This window comes from Pseudophryne corroboree, chromosome 11 (assembly GCF_028390025.1).
Source record: "Pseudophryne corroboree isolate aPseCor3 chromosome 11, aPseCor3.hap2, whole genome shotgun sequence".
NCBI classification, from domain to species: Eukaryota; Metazoa; Chordata; class Amphibia; order Anura; family Myobatrachidae; genus Pseudophryne; species Pseudophryne corroboree.
This window is the reverse complement of record NC_086454.1, coordinates 117461753-117473988: the sequence shown is the minus strand read 5'-3', so window position 1 is coordinate 117473988 and position 12236 is coordinate 117461753. Positions and strand designations below refer to the sequence as shown.

Genomic DNA, 12236 nt, shown 5'->3' with positions numbered 1-12236 from the left:
GCAAACTTAATGTTAGCATTGTAAACGTGTGCTGTCCAATAGGCACACAGACATTTGCCCTCAAGGTTTACAGTCCCTGAGGCCCTCCACAGAGGGTTGTATGACTTTTTTTTCATTATACTGTGTGTATTTAGTACTTATTTTGACTGTGCTTGTATAGACTGTTATTATATTAATGTGTGTGTTAACGTCAGGTTCTACTTAATCACAGTCGCAGCATGGACAAAGTTGATGACGGCTTCCCTCCTGTTTTTTAAAATGGTACTGAAGAGCTTGGTGCAGACAGACACTTTTTGTAGCTGTTTATGGTCGAGAGAGAAGAAAACCCACTACCACACTACCACCTAGAAAATAATTTTACTATGGGGCCTCTACCTTAACCAGAGGTTTTTGTTTACATTGCAAGTACCAGATACACACCATCAGACGCTCTAAGGTTTTGAAGGGGCTGTGCAGACCCAGATTGGTATATAAAAACATTATTTACAGAATATAGTACTACCAATCACATTAAAGGTAAACATCTTACTACGTATGTTGTTAATTGCTTCATTAAAGCAATCATATCAAATGTAATTTTATTGCATAGTGCAAAAGTACCCAACAAGGCAGAAAACTGTAATGTTTATTTCACATAGCTCAACATAGTGCTCAGTGCACCGCTGTAACCAAACCATGATAGCACAATAGGTGAGAAAGCAGCTGTAAGCATGACACACTTAGTTTGCAAGTATACAAACCTGGCAACAGAAACTGTTCACACATAAACTCCTATCAGACATTTATACTATTACCTGTGAATCACATGGCTTCCAGCAGGGGCGTAGCCAGAACTTTGTGGGGCCCATAACAACATTTTGAAGAGGCCACTGTCCCAATGGTTCTAGAGAGACACCTCACCACAGAAGTTGTTCATTTTATGCCCATATAATAGTGCCCTACAGTATTATCTAATCCATAGTAGTGCCTTAGTTAATGTATTCCCTATGCAAAAGTTTGTAAAGCCCCTATGTATCATCCAATGGCGAAAAATGGTTATAACACATGTAACTGTGACAGGGAAGTTGAGCCCCTCTCAGCTCTGGTCACCATAGCAGCTGCACTCCCTGCACCGATGGTAGCTATGCCCTTGGCTTCCAGCTTCCGTTAGAATGAGCATGACTGTCACATGTGACTCTGTATTAAAAACTGGCAGATCCCTGGAAATGATGATTGCAAGCACTATTTCAATGCTCTGTAGTTGGTTTTGTCTGAATTGTACTCACTAGTAAAGTGGTACCCAAACGCGGGCCTCAAGGCACCCTACAGTCCAGGTTTTAGGGATTTCCATATGTGGATTTCATTTATTTATTTATTTATTTATTTATTTTGACATATATTGTGCCTGAGGAGGAGGGTAGCTATATGTTTCTGCAGGCAATGGCATAGTTTAACTTGTGGAATAGGCAGGCCTCCCAGCTCGTATAGAACTACAAGGCACAGCAAGCACTTCTAGTCATAGGGCTTGCAGTTCCATAAAAGTTGTAGAGCCACAAGTCTACACTGTATTGACGGGGCCTTAGTATTAATATTGTTATCATTTATATGGTGCCACATGGGTTCCGCAGCGCCTAATAAAGTACATAAACAAGTGAGCACAAGAAAACAAGACTAACAGTACAAGAGACTGTAGGGCAAATACAGGGTATATAATAATTGCGGCATCAGGGGACAGGACGCTGAAATTATTTATTTGTATCTCAGATGTTATAAATAGCTTTTGTGACTTATGTTATTACATTGTCAGATTTACATGTAGCTAGTATTTTACATAGTTGTCAACAATGTGTGGGGGTAGCCCGCTGTATGTCAGCCATTTGTAGAATTGGTCAAGGATTGTTGACCTGTGTGGTGGTGTTTTGTTTATTTTGTTTTTTTGTAATGGCCAAACCAGGTGGTTGTTGTTTTTTTTTAAATATATTTTATTATTTGTTAGATTTTTTATTTATTTATTAAATGCAAAAAATACATTGTAACTTCTGCAATCATATGATGGGGGACCGCTGTCTGTCTCATGTAACATCTTGTCTTGCATATACTGTACAGCAGTAAATTTAAAATGTTGTTCAATAGTTAACAGTTGTGTACTATTAGTATATCGTGGCAGCTGTTTACACTGAAAAAGCTAGAAGTTTCTCAACGCATGTTGCCATATCAGTGTGAAAGCTGGTCCCACAGGCCTAGTTTATGGTCTTCTGTTCTTTGGGATTTGTAAATGAATATTTCAACAAAAAATGTCAAATGAAACTTAAACCGAAATGATGAAGATTGCCAGGAAAAAATACACACGTTCCCATCGGTAACCATGACTGTAATAGGAAAAAAACAAATGACATCAAATTTAGATCAAATTTATATCAGATAATAATTGTTTTGATATTAAGAAGTACAGTGGGTTGTAAAAAGCATTGTGTAAGCTAAATGTAACACGCATTTAAAATACTTTTTTCATGCACTGTACTTCTTAATATCAAAACAATTATTATCTGATATAAATTTGATCTAAATTTGATGTCATTTGTTTTTTTCCTATTACAGTCATGGTTACCGATGGGAACGTGTGTATTTTTTCCTGGCAATCTTCATCATTTCGGTTTAAGTTTCATTTGACATTTTTTGTTGAAATATTCATTTACAAATCCCAAAGAACAGAAGACCATAAACTAGGCCTGTGGGACCAGCTTTCACACTGATATGGCAACATGCGTTGAGAAACTTCTAGCTTTTTCAGTGTAAACAGCTGCCACGATATACTAATAGTACACAACTGTTAACTATTGAACAACATTTTAAATTTACTGCTGTACAGTATATGCAAGACAAGATGTTACATGAGACAGACAGCGGTCCCCCATCATATGATTGCAGAAGTTACAATGTATTTTTTGCATTTAATAAATAAATAAAAAATCTAACAAATAATAAAATATATTTAAAAAAAAACAACAACCACCTGGTTTGGCCATTACAAAAAAACAAAATAAACAAAACACCACCACACAGGTCAACAATCCTTGACCAATTCTACAAATGGCTGACATACAGCGGGCTACCCCCACACATTGTTGACAACTATGTAAAATACTAGCTACATGTAAATCTGACAATGTAATAACATAAGTCACAAAAGCTATTTATAACATCTGAGATACAAATAAATAATTTCAGCGTCCTGTCCCCTGATGCCGCAATTATTATATACCCTGTATTTGCCCTACAGTCTCTTGTACTGTTAGTCTTGTTTTCTTGTGCTCACTTGTTTATGTACTTTATTAGGCGCTGCGGAACCCATGTGGCACCATATAAATGATAACAATATTAATACTAAGGCCCCGTCAATACAGTGTAGACTTGTGGCTCTACAACTTTTATGGAACTGCAAGCCCTATGACTAGAAGTGCTTGCTGTGCCTTGTAGTTCTATACGAGCTGGGAGGCCTGCCTATTCCACAAGTTAAACTATGCCATTGCCTGCAGAAACATATAGCTACCCTCCTCCTCAGGCACAATATATGTCAAAATAAATAAATAAATAAATAAATAAATGAAATCCACATATGGAAATCCCTAAAACCTGGACTGTAGGGTGCCTTGAGGCCCGCGTTTGGGTACCACTTTACTAGTGAGTACAATTCAGACAAAACCAACTACAGAGCATTGAAATAGTGCTTGCAATCATCATTTCCAGGGATCTGCCAGTTTTTAATACAGAGTCACATGTGACAGTCATGCTCATTCTAACGGAAGCTGGAAGCCAAGGGCATAGCTACCATCGGTGCAGGGAGTGCAGCTGCTATGGTGACCAGAGCTGAGAGGGGCTCAACTTCCCTGTCACAGTTACATGTGTTATAACCATTTTTCGCCATTGGATGATACATAGGGGCTTTACAAACTTTTGCATAGGGAATACATTAACTAAGGCACTACTATGGATTAGATAATACTGTAGGGCACTATTATATGGGCATAAAATGAACAACTTCTGTGGTGAGGTGTCTCTCTAGAACCATTGGGACAGTGGCCTCTTCAAAATGTTGTTATGGGCCCCACAAAGTTCTGGCTACGCCCCTGCTGGAAGCCATGTGATTCACAGGTAATAGTATAAATGTCTGATAGGAGTTTATGTGTGAACAGTTTCTGTTGCCAGGTTTGTATACTTGCAAACTAAGTGTGTCATGCTTACAGCTGCTTTCTCACCTATTGTGCTATCATGGTTTGGTTACAGCGGTGCACTGAGCACTATGTTGAGCTATGTGAAATAAACATTACAGTTTTCTGCCTTGTTGGGTACTTTTGCACTATGCAATAAAATTACATTTGATATGATTGCTTTAATGAAGCAATTAACAACATACGTAGTAAGATGTTTACCTTTAATGTGATTGGTAGTACTATATTCTGTAAATAATGTTTTTATATACCAATCTGGGTCTGCACAGCCCCTTCAAAACCTTAGAGCGTCTGATGGTGTGTATCTGGTACTTGCAATGTAAACAAAAACCTCTGGTTAAGGTAGAGGCCCCATAGTAAAATTATTTTCTAGGTGGTAGTGTGGTAGTGGGTTTTCTTCTCTCTCGACCATAAACAGCTACAAAAAGTGTCTGTCTGCACCAAGCTCTTCAGTACCATTTTAAAAAACAGGAGGGAAGCCGTCATCAACTTTGTCCATGCTGCGACTGTGATTAAGTAGAACCTGACGTTAACACACACATTAATATAATAACAGTCTATACAAGCACAGTCAAAATAAGTACTAAATACACACAGTATAATGAAAAAAAAGTCATACAACCCTCTGTGGAGGGCCTCAGGGACTGTAAACCTTGAGGGCAAATGTCTGTGTGCCTATTGGACAGCACACGTTTACAATGCTAACATTAAGTTTGCTGGAAAAATCTGTAAAATAACATTATGCAAAAATTAAACACAATATGTCCATGATTGAGAGGATTCATTCACAAATTATTTCTTCTTAAATGTAAGTAATCTCATTTTATAAACGTTTCAACACCGCTTTCATAGTCCAGTGGTGATATATTAGCAAACTGCCACAGCAAAGTCCAGTATTATTACTAAAAGCAAATATTAATGGAAAATTTGATAGGAACTTTACATTATATATCCTTTGATAACAACTGTAAGAAAAGTTTACTATTTCCAGATGGATAACATGGATTTATCATATATAAATTACAGTAGATGTAGAGATACAAATAATTATAAATCAATAACTGGCAATTAATGTGCTTTAAATAATATTAACCATACATATGTATACATATGTAAATATCCATGGATAACACAGATTAAAGTCTATTTAACCACTATTACAAATGACAGGAATTGCTACAGCATTGTTGTTTCTGATGGCACTCAGTGGGACGCAGTATCAACCCCTTTTTTCTTGGAGTCATTTCAACTCTTATACAGTCCCAATGCCTTGTATAACAAGGAGATATTTTTTTATGCCCATTCAGATAAACCACTAATGCTGTATAAAATCTGAAAAGGTAGAATTAGAATACAACCCCTATGAACTACATTTCATCCGCTATACCTTTCCAATGCCAGATATATAGATAAGCCTGTTACTGCGACAATTGGTATTTTTTCAGGTCTTCCAATGGTAATACTAATAGCAAATTCAAATGGGTCTATCATCATGTAATATCCCAGAAGGCTAAATCACAGCGGTGTGTGGGAGCTGCAGATACCACTGCCCTGTGTAGAAACAAATATTAAATTTTACACCTAATGTGCCATTCCTCTGCATTGAGTATCTGTAACCAGTGCCTCTCTGGGTATAAAATACATAATTCTTCCTCTAAGTTACTGCACAACATGATCCATTCCATATTAGTTGTATGCTGGCTTGTAAAGAATATTGGTATAGAGTAGTAATATACCATATTGGGATAATGTAAATGGGGACTTTATCAATCTTCCTCTAAATTGCACCATCCAAGGGTTAATTTTGCACAAAGGTGTGGTGTTGTATCTAAGCTCTTATCTAAAACGACACATGTCGTGTAAGAGACTTTTGTGATCGCCCTATGACTTGGAGAAAAAAAACCTATTTATGTATTATGTTTATTTTAATGTACTGTATATTTTTAAATCTTTTTTTGAATGCAACAAATATCCTTTGAAAAACTCATGGTGCCAATGGAACTCAAAGCTTTAAAATGAAGATTCCTAATGATTATCATATCGTGTGCTCTGCAACTCCTGCACTAGTAATGGTGTGGACCGCATGAATGGACACATATACTTCCTGTTGAAGTCTTTAGAATGCAGTGTAAGAATGGGCACATTACTTTCTGTTTGGAGCACTTGGAATGCTTACTGGAATACTTGCAGTTCTGGTTTGGCGGCCATGTTACTTCTGGTTTTCTGAAAACTCCACATATATTTTAGATAATTAGCAGAGTTGTTTACACATCACGTTTACTACCGGCACCAGCTCCCTTGGATCAAAAGTATTTGTCATTTTTGCTGACTGTAGGATTTTCCAGCTGCACCTAATTTGATAGGGGCATTGTAGGTTTGAAGTGCTCATTGCCATCTTTACATCAAGTAGAAATCTTACACAAAAAGGGGTAACTTGCTGTATGGTGGCTTATTATATTATGTTTTAAATGGCTTTAATACATGTGAGTAGGTTTCCACATACTTGGTCACACTGTGTTGTCCTGTTGCATTTGCTTTGGTCTTTTTTACGTATCCTTAAAGAGAACTGCAAAATATGATTTGTTCCTGAATTAAGTGGAATTATACTCATTGTTTTTGCAGCATTTAAAGATGCAAAAGTGAAATCTTTTGTTTTTACAACTTGGCTGCTCCTTGTTCACTGTTCTGCTATTTTCTAATACAAGAATATTGTACTATATTTATAAAATAGACTCCACACAAAAAAGTTAAACATGTTACAATGAACAGACACCTGAGAAAAGTTCACCTATTTCTGGCAATCCAACATCTACAAAAATAAAAGCACCAAACCTACATACTGTTTATTTTTACATTTTACTGTTTCTGAATGGAGCCTCATTTTTTACTTTAGAATTTTTTTTTAGTTTTTTTTTATATCATATGTACTGTAACAAAAATATATCAATGATTATCTATATGCTACATCAAAGCAGCAACATGTTAGGAACTGTGGATTTCTTGCTGTGGATACATTAATGTTCATGTACATTCACTGAACACTTTCTAACACAATCTACACTCAATAACACCACACATTTTACATAAAAACATGCATCCATTCCAAATACACAGCCTTCTGAAATTCATACCTCAAAGAGCTTTTCAGCAGATTGAACCATCTCTACTTCATACTGTATCACCACTGCCTGCTTTTTGTCCTGTCATGTCCAGCCTCACAATAACACTGTTCTCCCATCCTGTTTAGTTACTGTGGCACCAAATATATAATAGCAGTGCTGGCATAGTAAAAATGTAATATAATATATGTGTAAATAACTTATTTGATTTGCTTCTTGTGATGAATAACAAGGAGGCTTCTTTAATATATCATAAACCTTTAATAAACGTGTATTGTTGATGTAACAAAAATGCAAATATACTTTTTTTATTACGAAAATACACATACTGTATTAACCAGCAGTGAACAAGATGTTATACTACTACTAGAGTTGCAGTACACAATTAGTGAACAGCACTTGCAGCAATCTGTGAAAGATCATTTTGCAGAGCATGTTCAGAAAATGAAAAGAGGATACAATAAGTACAATGTACACTTACATTTCAAGGAAAGACATGAATGTGATATTAAACAGTTGTTATCACTTTGTAGGATAGAGATGTCCTGTAACAGAATTGTAAGTAAAGTCTTATCTGGCACAGTACATGTCTTGTAAGGGTCTTTCATTAGAGCAACCCACCAGCAATTACTTGGTGGGAAAAAAAGGTATTTTAAACAATGAGTTAAAATAAAATATAACCTTTATTTAAATTGGTTAAAATTACAGAATCAGTGAATTTTTTTTTTGATTTGCTTCTTGTGATGGATAACAAGGCTTCTTTAATATATCATTAACATTTAATAAACTTACATTATTGATGTAACAAAAATGCACATATTTAAAAAAAATTCTACGACTTAAGCACAAATATGCGGTTTCTACATATGTTTGCAAAAATAATGCAAATATTTTTTTAAACAATACATATATATACATGTCTGAGCATGTCCAGCATGAATAAAGTATATATTTTTTGAAATAATGGTTAGATCATACAACCCATTTTCTGTGAGATATTTAGATCAGTGACTGTATGAAGAAAGAAAAATACGTCCTCCAGCAATGACTCATTTTAAAAATCATTTTAGAATGCAAAATTATATCATGATCGAATCAGCACGTTTATTTTATAAATCAATTGGTAATAATATACAACGCTCCATCATCAGTGATAAATCAATTGGGAATAGTATACACTTATACATCAGAATGATTATAAACAAGCCATATTTGCAATATACCTCATGATAACGGTTCTATGAGCCAAAACATTGATTCATATACAATATATACTATTGTTCCTAAAATATCAAGGGCGAAGTCAAAAAGATGAAGCACCAGCATATTACAAATAGACGTGTAAAACGTATTATTATTATTAGCATCAGCACTCTGATAAAAAAAAAAAAAAAAACGTGTACTGTGTTTTGCTGAGTATTTGTAATATGCATTTTTTTTTTTTTTTTAAAGTTAGCAATTTCTTATCTAATTACACAAGTGATGTTGGGTGCTGGTAGCCCTCATTACTAGCATTTATCTTAAACAACAGGCCACTCATAATCCCCCCTCCGGACTTTCAGCGTGTAAGAGGATCCCAGAACCACAGTGAATGTATGAAGAAGAAAATACTTTAAACACAGAATGATTTCTTCATATAATATTATTAATATTAACTCCTAGCTCGCAAGTTTATTTTATAAATCATTTGGAAATAATATACAACGTTGCATCATCAGTGATAATGCACAATGTATAAAAAGCGCTTATAACTGATTTTGTAGGCTTATTTCATATAAAATACCAGTAGAAGGGAATGAAAAGTGGGCGTATCAGGAGGCTTGGTTAGGGGAGTGGTTAAGGGTGGATCTGGGCGGGGTTAGGTGAGGATCTGGGCGGGGTTAGGGGAGGATCTGGGCGTGGTTTGCATAATTAGGGGCGTTCCCACCTGTCAAAAATGAGTTTGACGGAAAGTGGTTCGCTTTACTACTTGCTACAGCAGTCAAATCTGACTGCTCGTATATGTCTGTGTATGTATGTATGTATGTATGTATGTATATATATATATATATATATATATATATATATATATATATATATATACACACACACATATATACACACACACCCACACATATATATATATATATATATATATATTGTCTTCAGTAAGTTTCTTGTTTCCTCATTTCATCTACTTGTATAAAACTTTGCAAGCACATTGACGACAGTAACAAAGAAATGGCAGTGCACAAGTTTTAATATCCTGATTCAATACTTTGTAGGCATCTAATAGACTGGTAATAAAAATGCAGCCCCATTATCTTTCTTGGGTCAGCACAGCATAAGTATATCTACCATAGGCGTGCGTAGCACATTTTATTAGTGGGTGCATCATCTGAGGGGCGTGTCTAGCACCACTTATTGGCATTCCTATTCCATATGCACCTTACCCAGTGGCATCACAACCCAGTTTCAGGGGGTGCGGCCCACACCAAGGCTGTCACCCTCGGAAGGGGTGACACCAAAGTGCTAGCACTTCTACAGTGACGAGCCAGGTACTGCAGTGTGGTAATCTCCTGCAGCACTCGCCTCCTGTTGCAGATTAAGAGCCGGCACTACACCAGCCTAGTCTCCGGGGGCAAACAGCATCTCCGGAGATGCTGGACCGCCCCCCAGAGTGACGTAATAGGGATCCTGCTAAGCAAAGACTCCTTCTTTATTAAGCCCAGGACCTTTTTTGGGCGTCTGCAAAGAGGGTAGGGTAATAGCAGCTTGGGCAAGTGTATGGATGGAGGTGTATTTGATGGGAGTTCGGGGGGGGGGGGAGGGGGGGGGGCGGTAGAGTAGAGACCCCTCAACCAATATACTAGTAGTATAACAATATACTGTATAATAGCAGTGACTCTATGCCTACTACTACAACTACCAATAACAACAACAACACTGAATGATGGCAGCTACTACTATTATTATGCACAGTGCCATACGGGTTTCAGAGTAATGACATGTATATTGTACTTTATGCCCCCCACCCTTCCCCAGGGTACACGTCCAGCACCAGCCGAGCCACATTGGACGGGAGTATCATGATGGCATGTCTATCTGACATCCAGATCAGGCACTGCACAAAGCTCCTGCTGCCCTCCCGCACTGCCTGCTGCTTCTGTGTCAGAACGTAATGCTTCCCCAGCGGACTCCAGTATACATACATTGCATAGCAACCTGCCGCGGCTCAGGCTTGAGCAGTGGCAGTTGTAGTTAGTCCACTTTGCGGGGGAGCTCGGCAAGGAAAGAAAGCAATGGGGACTGGCCCGCCAGCAAACAGCCCCTGAGTCCCAGCAGACCAAGCTGCCCCTGCGATCGCGCAGTACATTGAGGCAGGGCCCCCCTGTGATTAACCCGGGCTTCCGCCAGCCGGGCAGTAATGCAGTCCTGACAGGTGGCAGTGGGGGAAGGGGGGCAGTAGTCAGCAACCGGCGTGTGTCAGTGGGGGGGGTGCCAGACATTAGGGGGTGCCTATGATATAGATTCCAGTCTATAGATCAGAGGTTCTCAAACTTGGTCCTCGTGGGCCCACACAGTGCATGTTTTGCAGGTAACCCAGCAGGTGCACAGGTGTATTAATTACTCACTGACACATTTTAAAAGGTCCACAGGTGGAGCTAATTATTTCACTTGTGATTCTGTGAGGAGACCTGCAAAACATGCACTGTGTGGGCCCACGAGGACCAAGTTTGAGAACCTCTGCTATAGATAGACGGTTAAAAGATAGACAGTCATTAGGTAGACACCATATGGTTGACAGTCAAAAGTCAGACAGGGTCAAAAGTCAGTCACAAAAAAAACATATATTTTTTTACTTTTCTGTGTTTTTTTTTTTTTTACAACTTTTGCCTAATTTAATATACATGTCACAAACTATTCCCTTTTAGCAAAGTTGTGGCGAGCGAAGCGAGACACCGAGCCCGATACGTAGCGAGCCCGCGAGGGGACGAATTTCACCAAATTTGGGTTAAAAATGTTTAAAAACACAAAAAACTACAAACTTTTTTTGTGTGTATCTGACTTTTGACCCTGTCGGACTTTTGACTGTCTGACTTTTGATCCTCTCTGATTTTTGACTGTCGACCATATGGTGTCTACCTAATGACTGTCTATCTTTTAACTGTCTATGTGCTATATCACACCCCTATGATATCTACCCATACAGTATAGGATCAGGATATAACAATCATAGGTGGATATAGTCCACAGGGGGCATTAAGCAAGATACCGATTTAGGACCCCTCCCTCAAACAATCCATAGCAGTATATTTTTTATTCCTGATATGTGCCCCTCACATTATTTGTTGTTTTTCCTCCTTATACTTTATTACAGTATATTACTTTACTCTCTTTACTGATTGCCCCATGCCCCCCCCCCCCCCCCTTTAATTTCTACTATTACACCACTTAGTTACTGCATTTTAGATCAGTGTTCCCCTCACTGAATGTATCATGTCCCCTGGATCCCGGACGCCATAGAGTGGGAATAGAACCTGCAAGGGGCTTTGTTGCGCTGGCACCTCCCCCCTTCCCCTGGTGGCATTCTAGAGGTCGGGATCCCGGCAGCCGAATAAACTCATTAGTATCCCCTGTCACTCACTGACCATATTTTATATCAGCATATTATAATACCCGTTATTACACTATTAAGCCAGTGACTGTATTGATTAGATATCAGTGCACCCCCCCCTTCCTGATTATAGTGCCTCCTACAATCAGGGAGGAGCGGTGAGGGGGAGGCATAGAATGGAGTCACACTAAAGGCACTAACATATAATCACTGAGGGGTGCAATAACGGGTATTATAAGGGCACCAATATATAATACAGGCACCTTTGCCTTATACTGTAATACTACTTAATAATACACACAATCACATTAA

The 12236-nt window shown here is 38.0% G+C and overlaps 1 protein-coding gene across 1 annotated transcript in view; it reads right to left on the bottom strand.

The window, feature by feature from the left end:
* The window catches only part of LOC134969059 (uncharacterized), a 71929-nt gene that overhangs the window by 9468 nt on the left and 50225 nt on the right, over positions 1-12236 (bottom strand). The window lies entirely within an intron of this gene.